Genomic DNA, 25407 nt, shown 5'->3' with positions numbered 1-25407 from the left:
CAAGTCTTCAGGGCAGATATTAAATCTAAAAAGTCCCATATCTGGCTTCCTGGGCACACTGCAGTGGCGTATGGGTCCCTAAGGCCTTGAACAGCTGCACTCCTGTGGTTTTGCTTGTCACAGGTCACTTACCTGTTCTGTGGCTTGTGCCTGTGAAAGACTGACATTGCTAATGGCTCTACCTTCCTGAGGTCCCCATTGTAGATCTGCTACCATGGCTTCACTGGTCATTCTCCCAGTGAAGAAATTCTGCAGAGCCTCTGACCTGAAGCAGATTTCCACCTGGGTCCCAGGCATGACTGCATAACTTTGACAGTGTGTGCATCTGCAAATCAGCACCATGCAGATGTCATAGTGTGCCACCTACATGAGATGATCCTGGACTGGCTTAAACTATGGCTGCAGAGCTCTTCACTAGAAAGCAGACAGGAAAATACTGAGGTGGCTCAGGGCAGAGAGCCTGTGAAGTGTGCCCTGGATTTTGTTCCTGGAAGCAATTCTTCTAGGCTTTGGGGCCTGTTAGAAGAAAGAGCAGCTCCTAGCTTCTTTGAATATTTGCTAACCTTTTCAACAAGTCATTGCTGGGTTGTACCCTTCACACTTTTTCTTTGCTCCTTCCCTGGTCAAGTTGAGAATTTTTCATATCTTTCCACTTTGCTTGCCTTTTAATTTGCTTCCCCTGAGATCATGCCATTGATCCCAAGTACTACTACATGAAGTTAAAAGGTAGTCAAGCAGCAGCCTGAATACTTTCCTGTTTAGATTACTCCTCTATTCAGGTACTTTAGTTCATTCTTTTTTTTTTTCCCTTTTAATTTGTGACATTGACAATCAAACCCAAGTCCTCACACATGCTAGGCAAGTGTTCTACCACTGAGCTACATCCCAACCCTTATAGTTCATTATTTTTAAATGCAGCCTTCTATGAAAATCTATAGTATGGACAGAGGTCAGTCAAATTCTTTGCAGTGCTGGGAGAAGGGTGACTTTTACTATAATCTCCAACAGAATAATTCTCATTTGTATCAGCATTCTGCTTATGACCACTTATCCAATCTCAAACATGTTTCAGCTCTTGGCTTGTCTTGTCATCTTACTCTGAGCCCTTACTGGAATTGAAGGGTAAGCTAGGCATTGTCTAGGCTGCTCCTCCATGCTCTTCCATCCTCTCTGCCAATTACCCAATTCCAAAGTCACTTCCTCAGACTTTCATTATTAACAGTAACACCACCATTAGTGCCAATTTTCTGTATCAGTTTGCTTTTTGCTTTCAGCAGCACAATACCACAAATTGAGTAGATAATAAAGAAAATAGGTTTATTTTAGGTCAAGGTTCTGGTCCAAGTTCAAGAGGCTGCCTCTGGTAGTAGCATTCTTGCTGGCAGGGTCCTGATGCAGTGAATTACATAGTGAGAGAGAGGGAGTGTATGTGTCTTGGTTTCTCTACTTATTCTTACATAGTATTGAGTTATGAAGGCGCTGCTTTGATGATCTCATCTAATACTCTTTAAAGCCTTACTTCTGAACACTACAGCTCAGTTAAATTTGAATTACCTCAATCTGCACAAGGGGGTTTAAATTTAAACATAGGGGCAAAACATATTCAAAAAATAGTAAAGTCTATTTTGTCTAATATAAGCACAGCTATATCTCTGCACGTTATTGGTTTCAATTTGCATGAAATATCTTTTTTATTGTGGTAATTTTAGTTTATGTGTGCTCTAAAACTGAAGTGAGTTTCTTGTATGCAGTAGACAGTTGGGTCTTTCCTTTTTTTTAAAATCCATTTAGCCACTTTATTATATTTTTTTTCTCATTTTTTATTGATGTATTATGTAGTTGTATATAATGATGAGACCTGTTGTTTCATATTTCTTCATGCACACAATATAGCTATATAATTTTATTATTTTTTAATTGGAAAATTTAATTCTCCTTCAATACATGTTTACTTTCTTCTATGGTAGAAATTGGTGGGTGAAGGAGACTGACTTAGCACTGAGATATGCCACCTTGAGAGGGATGACATTTATAAAGTAAAACTTCTCCTTTTACCCCCCCTTTTTTTTTTAACTGTTGTAATGTGACTTTTTCTTTTTTTAAATTTTTTCTAATCCTATTTTGTGATATTTAACAACAGATTGCATTACAATTCATATTACACATATAGAGCACAATTTTTCATGTCTCTGGTTGTACACAAAGTAGAGTCACACTATTCGTGTCTTCATAAATGTACTTAGGGTAATGATATCCATCTCATTCCATCATCTTTCCTACCCCCATGGCCCCTCCCTTCCCCCTTCCCCTCCCTTCCCCTCCCTCCTCCATGTCTGTTTTCAGCTTTTTTTTTTTTTTTTTTTTGACCTCATCACTGTGCTAAATCTTTTCTGCTGGAGACTCAGACTTCCACAAGGAATTCTCATCAATTGATTGTTCAAACCAATGTTTTTGCAGGAGGGATTATGATAGAAAGCTCCTGTACCACTATCTTTCTCTCATTATTAAAGTTTAACAGATTTATTGCCTGGCCATCAGATTGGCATAAGAAAATAACATTGCATCAGACAAAAATAGACCAAGTTAGTGATAGCATTTATTGAGCATATTTAACTAGAAAAGTATTAAGTGCATTATGTGCTTAATGACATTTAAGCCTCACAAACATGATGTATACTTGACCATTATTTTTATTTTATAGACATTGAGATTTTAAGATGTCAAGGTTACACAAGGTCTTTTGGCTAGCAGGGCTGTAATTATCATCTAGGTCCATCTGCCTTTAGAGCCCAAGTTTGATGTCAATTGGCCAGAGTTCTTTGAGGTGAAATATATCAATAGCTATTCTATCTAGGCCAAACAAATGATACTATGGTTGTGGTTGCTAGTTTTAGCTTTAATATTATTTCAACATAAGTAAATACTAATATTTCTCATTATATTCTTCTATTTTCCAATTATTCTTTCCTTCACCTTTCTTTTTTCATACCAGAGATTGAACCACAGGAGTTTAACCAATAAGCCCCAACCCAGACCTATTTAATTTTAATTTTTTTTTCATTGTGAGACAGGGTCTCCTAAAGTTACATAGGTCCTCACTAAATTGTTGAGGCTAGCTTTGAAATTGCAATCTTCCTGCCTTAGCCTTCCAAGCTTCTAGGATTACAGGTGTGTGTTACCACACCCAGCTCCTTCACCATTTTGAAGAATTGCAGTTTAAAATGGGGTTTTATAAGATTATTAATATGAACTTTAATAAATTAAAATCAAGTGGTGGATGAGTAGTGGGGTGGGAGATGTTTGAGACTACTCAATTCTAACAAGCACTGTTTTTCATTACTCCCATTTTTCATATGGAAAGCTAGGAATGAGAGTATGTATCCTGCCTCAATTTATTTGTAAATGCAGAAGTCAGGATTCTAAGCATATTTTAAATCTAGTAATCCTTGTTTTGCTCCACCAAACCAAGATTAAATAATGAGCCTGTGAATCCATGAGAAAAAAAATACATATTGTTATTTTAAATCTTTGACATGATGCTATGTATAGGTAGAATATAGTCCATCAATAAATCTTTGAGAAATCTTTGTAACATGTTATGGTATTTATTTACACACCTTAATTTCTGGCATAAAAATGGAAAAAAAGTATGATGGAATGTTACAGAGAAATAAAAAATGAAAAGGAAATAGCACTACAATTAAATAAGTCATCTGAACATTATTAAACATAGGTCACACAAAATTGCTGATTTGGGATAATCTTAGGATGTGTGAACCACTTTACCCCATCACATCAACTCTCCCAGGCTGATTTGTTATTTAAGCTAATGTCTACTTTAAGGAACTTACAATGTATTAAAATATGTTCATGTTCATTGCTGTTGGCAATTTAATCATTATAAAAACAAGATGAAAATTAATCAAACAACTTTGGGTACAACAAGATGTTTCATAGAATTTTAAAGGGAAAAAAATTCCTTTAGCCATTCGCTAAACATTTCTTTTTCTTAGTAAAAACTGGCAAAATGGAATTTTGAAATATTTATCTTACTTTCTGTGTTAGCAAGTTTTGAGTAAATTACAATAATTAAAATAACTTTATGGTATATTTTTATTTATTTATTACTTTTTTCTCCAATGTACAAATTCCCTATAATAAGAATCTCATCACATATGCATCTTGAATTATGATTCATTTAAACTTTCATTTTGAGACATAGTCTAGAATTTTTAGAACATAAAAAAAAACTTACACATCATTTTTTCCTTCGCTTTTATTTTATAGCCAAGAACACTGAGGAATAAACTGGTCTCTCACATGTGGGATGATGACCAAGGTAACTATAAGAAGAAAAGTAGGACTGGAAGCCACCACTTAACTTCTACTTAGTTCTCAAAATGGGAATCTGTCCAGCATATTATGAGAAAATAAGCATATATTGGTTTCTAGGGTTTCCTTTTTCCATTCATCCTAGGCAGCATTCAACCTGTTATAAAAGTTCAAGTAAAGCATATAGTAGCCACGCTTAGTTCCTACGTACGTGAAAGTTGTTTAAAATATATAAATTCTCAGGCAATCAAAAGCTCTCACAGAAGATCTGTGTTATTTTAAGAATGGTATTTTTTCACAGATCCCTGAAGAACTAGATACTTAAACATTTATTGGTACAAGGTCATTGCCGTAGTGAAATGGCTTAAACTTAACATAAATCAACTTAGCACCTCTGTGTATCCCTTCTTTCAGGAAGGACAGAAAAATCTGAAGTTGAAGGTCACTTTAATTCTTGCTTGTCTACACTTAACTGAGGTAATATTCTAGCTCCCTGTGCTTTTATTTTCTGTCGAGTGTTTTAAGATCAAATGGTATGGCAAGCATTGCTGTAAATGAATGCACACGTGGCAAAAGGTCTGAACAGCAATTTGTGAGCTAAACAACTTGCTTTTGTATTTGGTGTATCCAGGCAGAAATAAAAGTCCAAAAAGCCAGACGAGGTCAGGCAGGTTCAGGGTGGTATAGCCATAGACCAAAGTCATAATTTTCAGTTATGTACTAAAATTCTGAGCAAAGGAGATCTTCAGGGTCTTTTAGGCCCTGTATCTGTATATCACACACACACACATGCTCTATGTATTCTATTTTGTCAAAGCTTTTTGAACAAAGTATTACTGATCACAATCATAAGGACTTGTGTTTTGAAATTTCTTTATTTTCTTTTTCCCCATCTATGACCATCTCCTATAATAATCTACTGAGACAAATGGGTAAAAAACAGCTTTTTATTTTTTTCATTTTTTTTTAGAAAGAGCTGGTAATGGTATTAAAAATATAAAATCTGCTTGATATTGGCTCAGAAGAGTTTTCCTTTGTGTACACTAAAAATGCTTCAATTTTAAATTAAACCTTGACTTTCACTTCATGAGCACTCCCATTTTTAACCAAACTGTTTAAATTTAAAAGTTTTTAATACAGGGCTGGGGCTATGGCTCAGTGGTAGAGCTCCTGCCTAGCATACGAGAGGCACTGGGTTCGACGCTCAGCACCACATAAAAAAACAAAATAAAGATTAAAAAAAATTGTGCTTTAAAAAAATAAGAGTTTTTAATACAGAAATACAAGCCTTTTCAAGTTGTTCCCAGCAAAACTTTCTCAAAAATGCGTTGGGAAAATTGATAGGCAGAGGGGAAAAAATTATCACCTATGAAAAATACACATACTATATAATTAGATGATAAACACACATAAATATATTCTAAAGAATCAGTACAAGTTGCTAATAAAATAGTATTCCACTTAATTAAAATAATGAGACTTTTACAAATGGCAATAAAATATGGCAACCACTTTTAGATTAATTCTCTTGACTAAAGTAGTGAATAGAGATAGAGGGACAGGAAGACCCAGGTATTCAAATTCTACGCAAATATGCTAGAGATCCAATCATGCATGATAGGGCTGAACTGCAGAGTAAACCCACAATTTTTTGCAGAGGCATTCTCTGCTTAATGATCCTGGCCAGACTGTCCTGTGCTGTGAGACTTTTGAAAAAGATTCCCATACCTGCATGTCATCTCAAGGTCAATTTCAATGACATTGAAATGGGGGTGTGGTAGGAATTTTTATGAAGTCTGTTGTAAATGGCTTAAAGAGGACCATTTTCCCAAACTACAAATTTTCATTAGCATCAACACTAAGAAGAATTTTTTTTTAAAGTAACACACTCAATGCTTAGATAAAATAGTTTTGTAAAATTCCCCACTATCTCCATTCTTTGTTTACTTTAATGATTTTAGGATGCTCCACAATACATTGAAGATAAAAGGAAGGCTGTTTTGTCAGAAGCTGTAGAGAAGTGAGATGGAAGAGTCAAGTTATATTCAAGAGAGAGAGGAATCCACCCAAGCGATGGAAAACATGTCTCCTCTGTGTTAGCAGTATGTTTGGCAAGTTGTGCACAAAGAAATGAGTAATGCAACTCTGAGACAGCACTATAGACTAAGACTCTCTCTGCTTAACAGCAGGCTGGACACCAAAGACACACAGCACCTCCTGACCCTGCTTTCCACTATGTGGGCTATTATTGAACCTATAATGTTGAGGACAGGAAGAAAAACAAATACTTAAGCATGTAAATTGATTGCAGACAATGCAAATATTTTCATTCTGCTTTGCTAAGGCCATTAAAAACCCACACAGGGAAAAAAAAAAAAAAACACTATTTTTTCACAAATTTGTTTTCCTTTTCCAAACTGTGCAGTTTCCAATTCAACATCTGCTACCTTTGTTAGCCTGTGATCTGCCAGAGATAGTCCTTTGTTTTTTTTAAGGACTACCTAGAGAAATGTGAAATTCATAATTTTAACTCTTTGAATGTTCTATGATGTTTACAGTATAAGATTCTTATTTAAGGAACTGAGTCAAATTGAAGACAAGGTTAAACATCCACTGGAAGGTAAGACATGGGTTCTGAGTTCTTTCATCCATTAGGATTTGGGGAAAAACAGAGTCTGTGTGTTTGAAGCACTGTTTTCTATGTTCTATGTTACTTAAGGCTAAACACCTTTCAGGAGAGTAAGTGCACACATCAACCAAGTAGCACATATGACTAGTCTGACTAATTTTCAACTGGCTTGTTTATATTAAAGCAAAATAAACAACAACAATAAAATGGCTCAAGTTGAGAGGACATAGCGAGAGAGACAGAGAGAGAGAAGGAAAGAGCCCCTAGAGGCAGAGAGGCATCCATGGTATTGTGGCAAGTCAGGGCTTCTTGGGATATAAGGCCAGTAAATTTTTGTGTGGCTGGAAAATATTTGCAGGAGAGTGTGGCTCATGGACTTAGTTTGGCAGCTGAATAGTTCTGTGCTATGCTGCTTCTCCATCCTATCATGCATGTATGCATCACATACACACACAATCATCCACACATCCTTTGGCTGATGCAAAAATAATGGACTGGGCTACTTCTGAGAGGTCAAGGATATGAGCAAGGTGAAAGCAGAGAGAGCCTTCACAGTTTCTTGATGCTCTGAGGTTACCATTAGGCAAAGTGTCCAAAAGATGTATGAAAGACACATATGATTACTCCATTTCTAGATGCCTTACCTATCATCTTTTTAATCTGTTTCTTCCACCTTGCCATCTTGCCCCCTATTAGTTGTGTAGGTTACCCAGAGAATGGGCTGAATTTGAATTCATTAATTTTTCATAGGAAATGTATCTGTTCCAGCTACGTGCAAGGTGCATCATTGGTGGTTCTGATTTTAAGAAACTTCTCCAGGGTATACTAATAGAGGTAACAGCAAAGAATGAAAGGAGAGTCTACGTATATAATTCAGGTCTGAGAGCTCTAGCCTTGGCTCAGTTACCAGCAAGAGAACCACATGACCTGCGAAATTCATTAACTTACTAGAATATCAACATGTGTGTTTATACAATGTACAGAAAGATGAGGTGAGCATAAAAACACTGAAAATTCACAACATCCATGATTTTAGGATTATTTATTTAAGCAGTGCACCTGGGAGAAAGAACAAGAGAGTACACTGTGACCACCGTCCTAACACTCACGTGGCCCTGAAAGAAGCACTGAATCCACACATTCCATTAGCTTTTTGTTGTTTTCACTAAAAATTGCTTTGAACTTGGCTGATGGCAGTGAAAACTGAACATGTTTATAAAAGGAAGTGCAGAAGACTTCCAACACATATGACTTCATGGAATTTTCACTAGCAAGATTAAAACAGCTTGGTTCCAACCCCCATGATCACAGGGTAAAAGTATCATTTTGGTCAAGCATGTAACATTTTATACCTACACATAATTCTCAACTGCTAGAACCTATATGGTATCCGGGAAGTCCATTCTAATTCTAAATTCTGATTGTTGGACCACTTAATTTCCCCTTGCATCTATTTCTCGTCTTGTTAAAACCAAAGAACTTGATAAATATGTGTGGGCAAGCTTGGTACAGAACAATGTGTCATTTCAGTAGTCATTATCATTTACCATTCCACCCCCTCCACAAACTTCTAATCCTTGTGAAAGTCCATATCCCATGGTAGAAGAATATAAATCTCAGAGAAGGGAAGCAGTAGCACATCCAGATAAGTATCAAAGTTAGTACAAATAAGTGACCCACATCAGCAAGATGGAGGTGTTCCAAGTAGAAAAATGCCAACTTTTTTTTCTTTATTATAATAACTTCACACCAATTTCAGTATCAGAAAATTCATCACTGGAGGCCGAAACTAGTACATCTACTAATGGGAAAGTCTGTGTGTGGTGGAAAACTTGGAAATTAATTTGCAATTGTAATCCTATATAATAGATTCCAAAGAAATCTAGCTCAGCAACCACTCAGGATGAAATCCTGCTAAACTAGAGAACAGAAAGCTATATTTGCTTTTATAGAAGTACAAACTGATTCTTGATGAACTAAAAATTTACAACAAAGAATGTGGGATTAATTTTGTATAGGAAATTTTTTTTTTATGATCACTCTGACTTTTCTGAAATTCAGTGATAGTAGTGCACCAAATACACTTCATTGTTTTTTCAATTGCTCTCTCAGCTTATTTTCTTATTAGTGCATCTCCTTAGCATCTGCTAGTCTTATAAAATATATTCTGAGAATAATTTATCAGGACAATATCATTGAACACTGTTCAAATGGCTGTCCATTCCAATCCTTCCTCATGGTTTGTCAGAAATATAATTGGTAGGACATCTTATGGTAGGGATTCAAATTAGAGATAAATATAAAAGTCAAAATGAAATATTTTATTTATGTAATTATTTGCCAAGGAAGCTATGAAAATCTGGGTATCTTATTCTAATGATACGGAGGAAAATGGCAGCATCAATGAGTTGAATGCCCCCAGGAGGGCTCATATAAGATGGCCTGTTCTTGCTTACCTTAAAACTCATGGGAGCCATACCATTGTACATAACAATGCTACACACTTGCCTTTGTCTTTTATTGTTTCAATTTATTATCCTGTCATTACCATTTAAAGTAATTCCATGTCTATATCATTCCTATGTAGGACAATCAATATTAAATTAGTTTTCTTTTCTTTTTTTTTTTTATGGTGCAGGGGATTGAACCCAGGGTCTTGTGCATTCGAAGCAAGCACACTACCAACTGAGCTGTATCCCCAGCCCTTCAATATTAAATTAGATTGAGGGATTTAATATATCTACTTTAACCATATTAAGTTATCTTGTCAAAAGTAACAAAAGGACGTGTTTAAAAAGAAGATTCACGATGCACTTTTAATGGATGCCATTTTCTTTTAAGTTGTAAAAATATACCTACATATTTACTTTCTTTTGAAAAGTCATTTTACCTTAGTCATATTTCAGAGTCAGTTGGTTTTAACTCTTACTCCCCCAGCTCTTGAAATCAGCAATTTAACAGTTATAGGTAAAACTTTTTGCTATCCCAGAGGCAGCATGATAAAGTACTAGGACAGCTTAAGAATAAAACAACAGTAGACTTACCCTGTGTTCTAAATGCTCCAATGGGAGATGCTGAGAAAACATTCTATGCTCAACACTCCTTTCAACAGAGGCTTCCACATGACAACTTTTCTGGCATAAGGTTTAGACAAAGCACAAGCTTCTAAATATTCTAGAATGAATTTTCTCTACTCATGTACTTCAACTTAGTTTAATCTTTGATTCGTTTTGTAATATCTAAAAGCAATATGTGTTTAACCACTGTATTCCTAGGTAAGCCAATCATTTAATGCAAATACAGGGTAAAACCTCATCTGCTGATATGTTCATTCATAGTATAGCTACAAGAACATACATAAATAACTAAATACTTTGAAGTTATACTGCTGTTAAATATAATACCCCTCAACCTCTCAAATATAATAATGATAATTATTATTATTTTGCACCAGGGATTGAACTCAGGGGCACTCAACCACTGAGCCACATCCCCAGCCCTATTTTGTATTTTATTTAGAGACAGGGTCTTACTGAGTTGCTTAAGCACCTTGCCATTGCTGAGGCTGCTTTGAACTAGTGATTCTCCTGTCTCAGCCTCCTGAGCCACTGGGATTAAAGGCATGTGCCACTGTGCCCAGCCTCAAATATATTCTGTGAAGTTGGAAAAGGTTGAATTTTTTGTTTGTTTGTTTGCTTGTTTTTTTCCTCAAATAGACTAAATTTTGAAAATCTTGTGTCTCCTACGGATCAGAAATTTCGTTTCTGAAGATATGGGCAATAAACAACTCCACTAGAAGTTAGTGAAATGAGAATGAGTCCAAGTATAATATTTTCCTTAACTAATTCTAAAGAACTCATATGTTCTGTTGATATAAAAAGAGGATGAGAAAGAAAATAAATAGTGAAGAGAAAAAGAAATTCTTGGGGCTGGGGATATAGCTCAGTTGGTAGAGTGCTTGCCTTGTATGCACAAGGCCATGGGTTCAATCCCAGCACCATACACACACACACACAAAAAAAAAAAAAAAGGGAAAGAAAGAAAAAAGAAATTCTAGCTTGCCTTTTTCTTCTGATTTTTTGGTAGTTTTTTTTTTTTTTTTTAGTAATACCTCTTATGACAGCAGAACAGACAGATGTAGAAGACTTACTTCCTCGAGGACATTGAAGAAAGCCAATCTACTCACTCACTTGATTCATTCATTCAGCCAGTCAGCCAGCCCATTTACTCTTTTATTTGTTTATTCATTCCTTCAAGAATAAATATATTTTCTCTTTCACTCTGGCCAATGAATCTCTTTAAAGAAAAATGACCATGTTGATGCAACAACAAATTTCAAGTGTGAATATTTCAGTCTCAGATTAGGGTCGCTGGTGAAGAAGCAGGATTTTTGTTACTCCCGTTCCTTATCAGAGAGCTCAGATTTTTGTGACTCCCATTCCTTGGAAAGAGCTCAGCCATAATGCCTTTCTGCAAAGAATTACACTAAGTCTGAAGAGCACTGTTTGAGAAGGCAGAGAGTAAGCTAAGGGCAAAGGACTAGACCAGGAATCAGGAGACCAGAGGTCAACTTCCTCCTCACTAATCTTCAGATATCTGAGAAAAGTCTTGAGACACCTAGAGCTATTATGGCTTCCATAACGGCTGCCACTTGGATATCTTTGATTTTGTCTCTTCCCAAAGAATGTCTTCTTTTGGAGTGCAAAGTGTTTAGAAAAGAGTAATATTAAAAAATATAGCACCAAAAAAAAAAAAAAATATATATATATATATATATAAAATGGCACCAGCAGAGGTGCCCTTCAACAGATGAATGGATAAAGAAAATGTGGTATATATACCCAATGTAATATTACTAAGCCATAAAGAGAAATGAAACTATGGCTTTTGCCAGTAAGTGGATAGAACTGGAGATTATCATTCTTAGTGAAATAAGCCAATCTCAAAAACCCACAGGCTGAATGTTCTCTCTGATATGCAGATGCTAACTCACTATGTGAAGGAGAGGTTGGGAAAAATAGAAGTACTTTGGGTTATACAAATGGGAATAAACAGAAGGGTGGGGGAATGGGAGTGGGAAAGTTAGTAGAATGAATCAGACATTACTTTCCTATGTTCATATATGAATACACGACCAATGTCATTCCACATCATATACAACCAGAAGAAAGGGAAGTTGTACTCCACATATGTATAATATATCAAAATACATTCTACTGTTAGGTAGAAAAAAACCAAATAAATAAAAAAATTTAAAAAAGAAATATAGCAGTTATACCTTCTGTAGAACAAGTGAAAGAGATTAGGTCTTTTATATTTTATTTATTTATTTTTAATCTTGGAAGTCATGTAGGAAAATCATAGAAATATGACATTGATTTAGGTGAGTTTCCTAGGAGGAGAGCAAGTGAGCACTTTCAAGTAAAACCTAGAGGAAAATGACAGAGGTGGTAGAGAGCAGGAAAAGCAACCAAGCAAGCATACCAGCTCAATTAGAGTCTTAGCCTGACCCCACAGTGAACTAAGGAGTAGGAATGGCACCATGGAGTTGTGCCTCCATGTTGCAAGAGGGCTAGACATTTGCACCATATGTGAATGAGTCATTGGCTGTTGATTTCCTCTAGAGGAAGAGAATAATTTCCAAGGATATTTTTGGCAATTTTTTTTTCTGGTGCCAAAGGTAATTCTTAAATGAAGATGACACACATGGACCTGGCAGGATCCTTAGAGGCTGGACAAGGAGAGTTCTGGTCTGGTATCTGGGATAAGGTTAGGGGCCTATAGGCTCTACTAGGGATGCCATTAGGATCTCTTTCATTATTATTACCCCATCATCATAGGGGTTATAATAAATCTTAAAAGAGAAAGCTAGATCTTATAGGAAAAATTATTTGTACCTACTCTTGGAAGCTCTATTTTCGCCGCTTGTTTTGGAAAGAATGACACCTCAAGATTGACAGCAACGTAAGGATCCTGAAGACAGTGCTGCACCTAATTTGCGTGGTAACTCCAGCATTTAGCGCAGTGTGAGGGTAAGTGGGTAACCTGGGAAATAATTTCACTCCTCCAAATACCATTTCTTCGTCTATAAAATGAAACATTCTTACTAAGCTTCCTCTAATTTGCTCATTAGAGCAAGCTTTCTTGGGATCTTTAATTGGCCTCTGAGGATGAAAACTTTGGTTCTAGTTGGAAAATACGAAATGGACTTCAAGGATTCAAGATCTATTTTACAATTCATTAAGTCTGAATGGCAGGTCTGGAGAACCCCTTTGGTAACAAAGTGTGGAAGGACTGGAAGCACATTTCCTATGTTTTATCTTTTACTCTGAGATGGATGAGTTGTCCCTTTTTATTACTACGTTTTCTTAAAGTATAATACAAGGAAATGTGAACTAAACATACTTTATTAATTTTTTAGTCAATTGGAAGATAGCAAATGAAGATACTCTTCATTGCCCTGGAGTCTTCAAACTGTTTTTAAAATTAAAACAGCTGTATTCATAATTCATTTCATATTTGTAATACATGGGAGATATGAGCTGGGTAAGAAATTGCCTCCTAAAATATAGCACTGATTGAAACCCCAGCTCCACCACACATCACCTGCAAAACTGTCCTAAGATGAAGTACTGTTATTAGATTACATGAGATTGATAATCATATGCATTTCAAGAAAGTCTTTGGATTAAATTTGGAATGTTTAGAAAGCACTGTGTCTTTTACAAAAGTAAACATCGAATGTTTCTTATCTTCCTTTCCATATTCTTACCCTTATACTTGTTAGTCTATACATAAGTTCCTCAAAAATTTTGTAAGCTAAATGCTTTCCTTCTGATATGAGGCAATTGGGTCATCAAAATCCCAACTGGCTTGTCAGTGGTATGTAGCGATGGTGTCCATCTCAATGACTAGATGGCTAGGATGAGTTTTAGTTTAGTTATTACTGTAGATATTTTAATTTTTAAAAATAACACTAGATACAGTGCTGTTGCAAACTTCAGTCATTACAATTCACCACAAAATGCTTCCTTCGGCCCACTCATTATATACACTGAGTCTTTGGCTCAAAATATTTTTGTTAAATAGCTCTAGAAGACTAAGTCCAGCTTATCTTTCAGTATCACATCAAATTTCCCTTTTCTGTGATGCCTTCTCAGCTCATCTCATCTATAGGGTTTCTCTCTCATTTCATAAGTAACTCTTAAATCATTTTTCATGTTTAACTTTATATGTCTTTTAACTTTATAAGTTTTAGTTTCTCAATGGTATGAGAAATTACCATAACCATTGATGGCTTAAAACAACACTAACTTGATATCTTTCACTTATACTTCTATGGGTTAGACCCCTGACACAGGTCTCAAATCAAGATGCAACCAGAGCCACCTTCTTTTCTGATATTATAGAACAGAATCTAACCCCTTGCCTTTCTGTTTTTAAAGGCTTCCCATATTGCTTGGCTCATGTCCCTGTCCCCCATCTTCAAAGCCAGCAACAGTGGGTTCTTCTCAGGGAACACTACAATGACCTCTTCTACCCTCTCCATTACATGTAAGATTCCTTGTAATCACACTGAGCCATTCCAGATAACCCAGGATAAGGTCCCTATTTTAAGGTGAGTTGATCATCAATCTTAATTCTATCTGCAACTTTAAATCCCCTTCACTGTGTTACATAATATCTCTGTATCTTCCAGGACTTGAGATTTGGACATCTTTGGAAGGTCCCTATTCTATGTGCCACAGTAGGGGAAAGAAGAAATATATACTATCATCATGGAATTCACAAATGATAGGGTGAGAGGGAGACCTAGATAAAGAACGTGAATGATAACCAATTTAATGATAATAAGCACTGATCAGAGATGAGAAAGAAACTAGAGAAATTGTTAGAGTTTGAAATGGAAGGATCTAGATAGATAGTCATCCGAGTACCACTAAAGAGATGAGACACAGGCAGGAGATTGGCACTCATGGGAATGTCAGACAAGGCTAGGAAAGGGGAACGAAGTACAGTTTTCCAGGCAGTAGAAACTACACTAGAAAATTTGAAAGGCAAAGGGAAAGGTTCACAGGTTCATGGACCAGTCCGTGGAGTCAGAGTATAGTGGGCTTTGGGGAAAGTGGAAGATGTTGATCCTGGAGAGATGACCAGGACCACATCTCCTCTTGATAAGGACCTAAGTTTTATTGGAAACTCAATGGGGAGTTGGGAACAGATTTAGAAGAAAGAGTTGTGATCTGATTTCTATTTTTATTTTTTTTTCTTTTGTGAAGAGTAGTGTCTTAGTCTGTTTGGGCTGCTATAATTAAATACTATAAACTGGGCAATTTATAACCAACAGAAATTTATTTCGCACAATTCTGTAAGGCTGGGACATCCAAGATCAAGGAAGCAGCAGATTCAATGTCTGGTTAAGTGCCCACTTTTTCATAGACGGCAGCTTCTCATAGGGTCCTCATATGAGAAAGGCAACCAAGTTTCCAGGGGGTTCCTTTTGTAAGGGCACATTCATGGGTGCTGTGCCACAATGCTTAGTTACTTCCTGCAATATCCCATCTGCTGATACCTTCACCTTGGAGGCTGGCATTTTAACCATGAATTTGGAAAGACACGAATGTTCAGATAATGGCAACTAACATGGAAAGAACCAAGAACACAAGTATTGAGACTATGAATGCATCTATAAAAGTCAATCCATTAATGTCTAAATTGTTATTTTTAAGTAGAAAATATCAAGTATTTTCAAAGGTGTGAAGAAATGAATTCCCATATGTTGCTGGTGGGGATGAAAATGGGTACAACTGAACACTGCTAATAGAAAACTGCTTAGAAAAATCTATAATTTAGTATTTGCATGCCTTATGACCAAACCTCATTTTCATAGATATAAATGAAACATTCTTTTTTTTTTTTTTTTTTTTTTTTTTTAATTTTTTATTGTGGGTTGTTCAAAACATTACAAATTTCTTGACATATCATATTCCACACTTTGATTCTAGTGGGTTATGAACTCCCACCTTCACCCCATACACAGATTGCAGATTCACATCAGTTACACATCCATTGATTTACAAATTGCCATACTAGTGTCTGTTGTGCTCCGCTGCCTTTCCCATCATCCACCCTCCCCCCTCCCCACCTCTCCCCTCCCCTCCCCTCCTCTCTCTCTACCCCCTCCACTGTATAACCCTGAGGGTCTCCTTCCATTACCGTGCAATTTACCTTCTCTCTCCCTTTCCCTCCCACCTCTCATCCCTGTTAAATGTTAATCTTCTTCTCCTGTTCTTCGTCCCTACTCTGTTCTTAGTTACTTTCCTTATATCAAAGAAGACATTTGGCATTTGTTTTTTAGGGATTGGCTAGCTTCACTTAGCATAATCTGCTCTAATGCCATCCATTTCCCTGTAAATTCTATGATTTTGTCATTTTTTAATGCAGAGTAATACTCCATTGTGTATAAATGCCACATTTTTTTTATCCATTCGTCTATTGAAGGGCATCTAGGTTGGTTCCACAGTCTTGCTATTGTGAACTGTGCTGCTATGAACATCGATGTAGCAGTGTCCCTGTAGCATGCTCTTTTTAGGTCTTTAGGGAATAGACCAAGAAGGGGAATAGCTGGGTCAAATGGTGGCTCCATTCCCAGCTTTCCAAGAACTCTCCATACTGCTTTCCAAATTGGCTGCACCAATCTGCAGTCCCACCAGCAATGTACAAGTGTACCCTTTTCCCCACATCCTCGCCAGCACTTGTTGTTGTTTGACTTCCTAATGGCTGCCAATCTTACTGGAGTGAGATGGTATCTTAGGGTGGTTTTGATTTGCATTTCTCTGACAGCTAGAGATGTTGAGCATTTTTTCATGTACTTGTTGATTGACTGTATGTCCTCCTCTGTGAAGTGTCTGTTCAGGTCCTTGGCCCATTTGTTGATTGGGTTGTTTGTTCTCTTATTGTCTAATTTTTTGAGTTCTTTGTATACTCTGGATATTAGGGCTCTATCTGAAGTGTGAGGAGTAAAGATTTGTTCCCAGGATGTAGGCTCCCTATTTACCTCTCTTATTGTTTGGGAATCAACCTAACAAAAGAGGTGAAAGACTTATACAATGAAAACTACAGAACCCTAAAGAGAGAAATAGAAGAAGATCTTAGAAGATGGAAAAATATACCCTGTTCATGGATAGGCAGAACTAACATCATCAAAATGGCGATATTACCAAAAGTTCTCTATAGGTTTAATGCAATGCCAATCAAAATCCCAATGGCATTTCTTGTAGAAATAGAGAAAGCAATCATGAAATTCATATGGAAAAATAAAAGACCCAGAATAGCAAAAACAATGCTAAGCAAGAAGTGTGAATCAGGCGGTATAGCGATACCAGACTTCAAACTATACTACAGAGCAATAGTAACAAAAACAGCATGGTACTGGTACCAAAACAGGCGTGTGGACCAATGGTACAGAATAGAGGACACAGAAACCAATCCACAAAACTACAACTATCTTATATTTGATAAAGGGGCTAAAAGCATGCAATGGAGGAAGGATAGCATCTTCAACAAATGGTGCTGGGAAAACTGGAAATCCATATGCAACAAAATGAAACTGAATCCCTTTCTCTCGCCATGCACAAAAGTGAATTCAAAATGGATCAAGGAACTTGATATCAAATCAGAGACGCGCCGTCTGATAGAAGAAAAAGTTGGCTACGATCTACAGTCAGTGGGGTCGGGCTCCAAATTCCTCAATAGGACACCCATAGCACAAAAGTTAATAACTAGAATCAACAAATGGGACTTACTCAAACTAAGAAGTTTTTTCTCAGCAAAAGAAACAATGAAACATTCTTAACTGATGTCACCTAAAGACATGTTCTAGAACCATTCTATCCAATATGGAAGCCACTAGCAAACGTGCCCACTTAGAAACAATTAAAATTAGTTAAAATTAAATGTTTACTTCCTGATTCACACTAGCCATAGTTCAAGAGTTAATATCCACATGTGACTAGTTGCTATGATATTTGGCAGCACACATTAGAGCATTTCTATCACTGTGGAAGTTCTGTTGCACTCTGCTATTCTAGAACATTCATAGTGACATTGTTAATAATGGACAAAAGTTGAAAACTACCTAAATGTCTTATCCGTAAATATATTCAACATACTGAATGGATTCCCTCTATGGATACTATGCAATAATGAGAATGAATAATCTGTGTCTACATAAAACTGAGTGCATCTAACAAACAATATATTTGAATGAAACACATCAGACATGAAAGAGTACTGATGGTTCTCATTTTCAAAAAGTATGAAACAGGTAAAACTCATCTATTACATTATAAGTGGTAGGTCGGGGGTTATGACTCAGAAAGAGCTTGAGGAGGTAATTTGGGAGGTGTTGGTTACATGAATATATTTAGTTTGTAAACATTTATTGAGCTATATACTTATACTATGCATATACATACATACTTAGGGTGTACTAATTTTTTTTAATTAAGCTACAATGCAGCTTTTAAATGTAAATTTAAAATATTCATTCTCTTCATTTAATTTCCTAACTGAAGCAACAGAATAAAATGGATTCCTCCATGTACCACACTTCGCTAAGCTATCCTTTCCGGTTTTCTCAAATAGGGCATGCAGTATACCCACAAAACACTGGCATAGTTTAGAGTATTTTTTACTATCAACCCAACACCCTCCACCAGAGCATATTTCTCCAGTGTAATATGGCAGCCATGACACCCTCATATGTAGACCCGGAGAGTGATATTAATGAAGGTCTGTGAAGGTTGCACAATTTGCCCAATGTCACATAGCAAATCAGTAATGGGAAATCAAATTAAATCCATATCATTTCCATGCACTCCCTTTAGTATATTGCTTTACCTTTCTACTTTGGATCGTTTGCCCCCAAGCCAATAATTTATGGCATAAATTGTCATTGGATACATTGAAAAATGTAGACACATCAAATAGAGAGTGGAGTGTTGGAGAGAAACTCAATCTAAAGCCAAAATTAATCGAAGTGTCTAAGAATCTGACATTGCTAGAAGAAACATTACTGTGACTCTCAATTTATTCCACCAAGAAAGTGCAGCGTAATATGTTTTAATGCACTTTCTGTAGGTCTGCAGTGCAAGTTTGATTTGTTTTTCCCAGAAGCAATTTACTTTTAAATTTTCAAAGCCTCAGACGTCATTGAAGAATGTTTTGGACTACTTAATCATGGCAACAGGGATTAAACTGGGAAACTGGCACAAATAGTCCATTTAAAATTAGGCAGTCACTGGTCTGAAGGAAAGGAGGAATAAAACTCTCAAACACTTGCAGTCACACACTCAGACTCAGGAAGTGGCAAATGGCACATAATGACCTGAAGAATAAAGGGTGTATAAGAAGTGTGAAAAAGAAAGGAACACTGTCCATCCTGACACAGAAATATGTAGAACAGCTTTAAACCTGGTGTCGCAGGGTTATCACCCTGTGCAGTTTGCAAAAGGCAAGTTATATACATGAAAAATGAATATTGCATATTTGAGTTGGAAGTAATGATCCAATGAATGAATGCGTGGCTGGGGAATAATGTTCCCTAGGAGTCGAGTGATTTAGTTGAATGTTGAGAAAAAGAGTCAAACATATTCTATTTCTGATCACTTGTTCAGCAGGTTTCTTCTAGTAACAAGAAGAATGGAGACACATGATATTAGAATCTAGTGGGCCAAAAGCAACCAGAGAGAACCAAGGACAAGAGTTTAATGATAACTACAAACATCGCTGTTTCTGCTGCTCTGATGCCAAAACCTCAGAATGAGGAGCGCCTACTTTTCAGTTTTTCACATCTAGGTACTGAGGGACTGATATCCCAATTTGTATTGAGGTCATGTCATCAACTCTGGTTTCTTTACAATATCTCTGTAGGTAGACCATTTCTAGGTGTAAAAGGAAACCTGAAATGCAGCTTGAAAGATTCAGCAGGCCTGGGAACTCACATAAGATAGAGGTCATGATTATGAATTAAAGAATGCAAAGTGCTAGAACAAATAAAAGTAAAGAAAGTTGTAGAAAAGAAATCAGGAAACTCTTCAAAACCTAAGTAAAACATTAGACAAATTAGAGAAAAATAAAATTGGTCCTAGCTGCTTGAACTCTGTGAAAACTTAACTCTAAAAATCGTAAGTGACTATGTATACATACTTGGCTATTTGGATAATGGATTCCACTAGAGCAGAAAAACAATCATGAAATATATAAGCTTGTATTTCACATTTTTACTCCTATAAAAAGTCAGTTTGCTCCAATCATAAAATGTTACTGTTCTAGGAACTGATATCCCTACAAGAAGGTTGAGGAATCTGGTATCAACAGCAGCCCTTAGGGAAGAAAATTAATACTAAAGAGAATTATTGTATCCCCTTTTGTACTCTTGAAATTTTGTAGGACTATATGCCATAATAGTTAAGAAATTGACACATTTCACTATCTGTCCAATAGAGTTTATCTGCATTATAAGGAAAATATTTTAAATGATAGAATCTTGTAGACTACAATGTAATAGGTGACAGAAAAAATCTTAAGGCAACAAAGGAATAATCGTATTCTGAGTTTATAAATAGCTAAATTTGACTTAAATGAATGTTATCCTTTGCACTTAGCTAGTTTGAACCCAAGAGGAAAACCAAAATTACACTTTAGAAATACAAAACGCAAAAGAAAAAAAATACAAAATAGCACTTGGTTAAACTACTGGAAAAATTAATAAGGAATATGTCAAATGCCTTTTGCAGAAAAGCCATGTGTTTTACAACCAGAAAGGATTTAAACTGTCACTGTTAAAAACAAATTCCTTGTGTTCTCACAAGTTGTCAATTAAATAAATAGAACATGATGTTTAAATTCAATATTTCCTTCTACTATTTAATGCAAGAATGGTAGAAATTAAGAAACTTTAACCCTTTCAATTGTCGAGATTTACTAAAACAATCGATCTCCTCTGCCCATAATTTTCATCTAACTAGAAAAATATCTTCTGAGCTGCTAACTTAGGTAGAGACTCTGATATGTACTCTGTAAGTATGTTACCAAACAGAATCTTTTGCAAGTGAGTACAGGGTACAAGGTGAAGAATAGCCATTACAGCATTGCTGATAACAGTGAAAAATAGGAAACAAAATCAATGCCCATCATTACAAGATTAAATAAACAACTTTGCATAACATGTTGAATAAAAGTACTAAGTGCACAATCAGTATAAAAATCAAAACCATGATATTCAGTGTACAAAAATTGCTAAAATATACTTTGATGCTATTCAAAAAATTTAAAACCATACTAGCCAATGACATTTTCAGGTAAATAGATAGCATTGGAGAAGATAATGCTAAGTGAAGTCAGCTAATCCTCCCCCGCCAAAATACCAAATGTTTTCTCTGATATAAGGAGGTTGATTCTTAGTGGGATTGAGAGGGAGAGCATGGGAGGAATACATGAATTCTAGATAGGGAAGAGGGGTGGGAGGGAAAGGGAGGGGGGCAGGGGATTAGCAAGGATGGTGGAATGTGATGGACATCATTATACAAAGTACACGAATGAAGACTTGAATTGGGTGTCAACATATTTTATATACAGAGATACAAAAATTGTGGTGTATATGTGTTTTAAGAATGGTAACGCAAAAAAAAAAAAAAAAAAAAAAAAAGAATAGCATTACCTTAGATTAGGTAGAGGGAAATGGAAGGAGGGGAAGGCAGGGGATGTGGGGATAAGAAAGACAGTAGAATGAAACAGACATTATTACTTTATGTATGTATGTGACTGTATGACCAATGTGATTCTACAATATGTATACTCAGAAAAATGAGAAATTATATCCCATCTATGTATGATATATCAAAGTATATAAGTGCATTCTACTGTCATGTTTAACTAATTAAAACAAACAAAATATTTTTTTAAAAAAGGAGTTGGCAAACCATTCTCTAGGGCCAAACCTGCCTGATGCCTATTTATGTAAATAAAGTTTAATTGGAACACAGCCACCTCCATCCCTTTATATCTTGTTTATTGCTGCCTTTGAACTGTAAGGGATTTGAGTAGCTGCCAGAGAGAACTTATGATCCACAAAGCCTAAAATATTTACTATCTGGCCCTTCAAGTGAAGTTTGCTGACTTCTATAATACACGACCAAGAACAGTAATGGAGAACAACCTGCAAGGGCAGGAAACACACTGCTTTGGGAGAGTGTTTGGCTACCCTGGGAGAGAGACGAGGGCACTGGAATGTTTCATGTTTGACTTCACAACACCACACTAGGAACACGGTACAAATCATTGGTATATATATTTTTTAATCTTGTGGGGTACCAGTGGAACAAGCTTCTTTCTTTTTATTTTACTAAAATTTCCTGCATTTAGGAATTTACTCTATCAGAGATGTTTGGAACAATTTTTGATTTGCTACTACTTTGCATTCCTGTTAAGTATGGCTTTGATTGTGTAATTCAACAGCCACTGCTTTTGAGAAAGGCAAAGGTTACTACCATAGAGATAACACCTTTTTTTCTGAATTGCTTGAATTCGATAAAACTGATTTTTCTTTTAACATTAAGCCAAACGAAAGTTCCTATTATGTATTTTCAGGGAATGTCAAATAAATAGAAGGCAAATTGATTATTATTTTCCAACACAAATTTAGATGATTGTAGAAATTAACCAATATTGATGGTATGTTTGGTTGATGGCAGCATAATAAATGGTCCTTTGTTTTATCCCAAGTCCATGGAGAAAATGAACAGTGCATACTAAGATGAATATAATCACACTTTCTAAAGCATCTATGTTTATAGGTTATCATAATCAACAATAATACTTTTTTATAAAGGCATTTTATTTCAAATGCAAGCCCAAGTTATTGAAAAATTCTATCAATAGGGTTCAAGCAATATCAAAGATTAACTAAGAAAATTGACAAAAATATTAAAAGGGAACTCAGGAAAAATTATAAGTAGGCAAAAACATGAAAAAACATATAATAACACAGTTATGACAAAATTGGACTTGGAATATATTTTACCCATTAAACAAGAAAATGTTTTGAACAAGTAATTGAAGAAAGAATAAGAAATGAACTTTAAATTGTTTCTGGAAGATAAAATTCATACAACTTCTCTGGGAGGTATTATAACAATTACTGATTAAAGTAGAGACTTTCAAAGAAAAATAGGACTTGAATATTAAACAAGTTAGTTGTTCTTAAATAGCACAAAACTAATTTGATATCAACTAATTCTCTCTCTCTCTCATTTAACTATATGCACTTATGTATTTATGTATAGGTAATCATAAATCAGAATGTTGATGAAAATTGAGCCTGGTATTCAGGACAATTTTCCATAAACAGATACAACTTAACACAGAGTATGTGAGATAGCAGGTGTGCAATAAATTTTCAATAAATGGTTGAATGGATGAATGGATGTATTGGTGGTTCAATAATACATTGATTCTAGGAGCAATATAAAAGTAGACCTTTGAGTCTATGATGACTCTTTCTACTACTTTTAAATATTCTATTTCTTTTCAAAAGTTATTTCAAATAGTTCATTCTCTTTCCACATCAGCTCACATAGACATAGATCCCACTAGGAATATAATGTTCCAAACGAAAGATGACATTGTACTAATAAACCTACTTTTCTATATTAAACATGCTGACCAAAGGCATTTCTTATTTGTGATGTTTGCTTTCCTAAATGTGGGCTGACTTCCACTTTCAGGTTCAATCAGCAGTAATGAAAATTTAAGAGAACACATAATTATTAAATTCAATTTGTTTCTTTCAAAATGTGCCTTTTAAAGATGTAACTAATGAGAGTTACTTGGTATCTATCTATGGTTTCTATTTAGGTGTGGATTGATACCAAGAATACCTTAGGCATTCTGTGCCAATTATTATGCTCACAAAAGGTTTTCAGGGTATAGAAAAGACTATTTTTAAAAAAATGACATTTTGGGCCAAAATTAAAAGAACTGCACTGTTATTCATAATAATATCTTTGTATTAAATTGTTTCCAAGCACTGGAAGAACCTTTGATTTCTGGGCTTGGCTGCATTGCACTTCAACAAAGCAAATAACAATCAAAGGAATGCTTAGAGGTTGTGCCAATTAATAAAAATATGTTGGTTTTATATCCAAATGATAATTGCAGTAGAGGTTTGCTGAAATGTTCACCAACATCTGTATTCTCTTTCTCCTGGGCGTTTAACCAGATTACAGTTTCCCAGCTCTCCTGAATTTAAGAGATTGGGTCACATGATGGAGTTCTGTTCAGTGAAATGTGTGTGGGAGAGTGTACATAACCAGTGGACTCCACCAATAAGGCAATCCTGTGTACTTTCTTCCCTTTCCTGCTAACTGGGAAGGAAAGGGTCTAGCAGAAGACAGGGAGTCCCTTGGAATGATCAAGAAGAGGTCTAAATTCTTGCATGTGGGCATAGATTAGAATTCACAATTCCTATACTACCACCAAAGAGGACTTTGGCATGACTAAATATTTTACTGAATTAATTCATACAGCTAGTAATAGCTACAATAAAAACTAATACATTATCCAATTAATCCTCATAACACTGTTTTTAACTATTATAAAAAAGAGCAAACTGAGATTCAGAGAGATTACAATAATTGCTTTTGACTTCATACAACATACTGACTATAATTTTTAATATGCTGTTTAACAATATACTGTAACAATATATTATAATGTTTTATATTTTCCTAAGGAGAAAGTGGATACTTAGAGAAAAAAAAATGAGAAACAACTATGGTTTTAAGTGTTTAAAGTTGTAAAAGAGGAAACAATTGCAAAGTGCAGGTAGAGTGGGCAATGGCTAAAGGTTTGGGTTACTGGGGAAAAGAGTGCAAATAGGGAATTTAGGGACCTGGGAATTATATGACCACAGTTGATATTTATTACTGTGTCCAAAGGAAAATGACAATGAAATCTGCTCTTAGCTTGTGCTGCAGGTAGAGATGCCACACCAGGCCCCCTAGAACTGTGCCAGGGTGATGGAGGATGGATGGAGTGAGCTCATGCTCCATCAGTTCTTCCTGGATGATCTTCTTTGCCATTCTAGGAGTAGCTGTTCTATTGCTGCTCAGGTTGCCTTTTGCTGGACATCAGTTCTCACCAAATGATCCATGCAACACTTCAAAATCTCTTAAAAAACAATACTCTCTTACTATTACGTGGCTGGAAGGAGTAGTGAATCAAGGATAAAGAGCTTTTAGAGTGCTGAGCAACAGCTCACCAAACTCTTACATGCCATACTAGTGTCTGTGGTAGTATGTATAAACGTGGCTGTATAACCAATGTGATCCTGCAATCTGTACACATGGAAAAATAAGAATTCATACCCCATTTGAATCAAATGC

The 25407-nt window shown here is 35.8% G+C and overlaps 1 protein-coding gene across 11 annotated transcripts in view; it reads right to left on the bottom strand.

Moving 5' to 3' along the window:
* Nucleotides 1-25407, bottom strand: part of Rbms3 (RNA binding motif single stranded interacting protein 3) — a 1321467-nt gene that overhangs the window by 165701 nt on the left and 1130359 nt on the right. The gene's annotated exons all lie outside the window — the stretch shown is intronic.

This window comes from Marmota monax, unplaced genomic scaffold (assembly GCF_021218885.2).
Source record: "Marmota monax isolate L192 unplaced genomic scaffold, Marmota_monax_Labrador192_F-V1.1 WCK01_AAM20220418_F8-fsc00021, whole genome shotgun sequence".
Classification (NCBI taxonomy): domain Eukaryota; kingdom Metazoa; phylum Chordata; class Mammalia; order Rodentia; family Sciuridae; genus Marmota; species Marmota monax.
The sequence above is the reverse complement of the archived record's forward strand: the minus strand, read 5'-3'. Positions and strand labels throughout refer to the sequence as shown.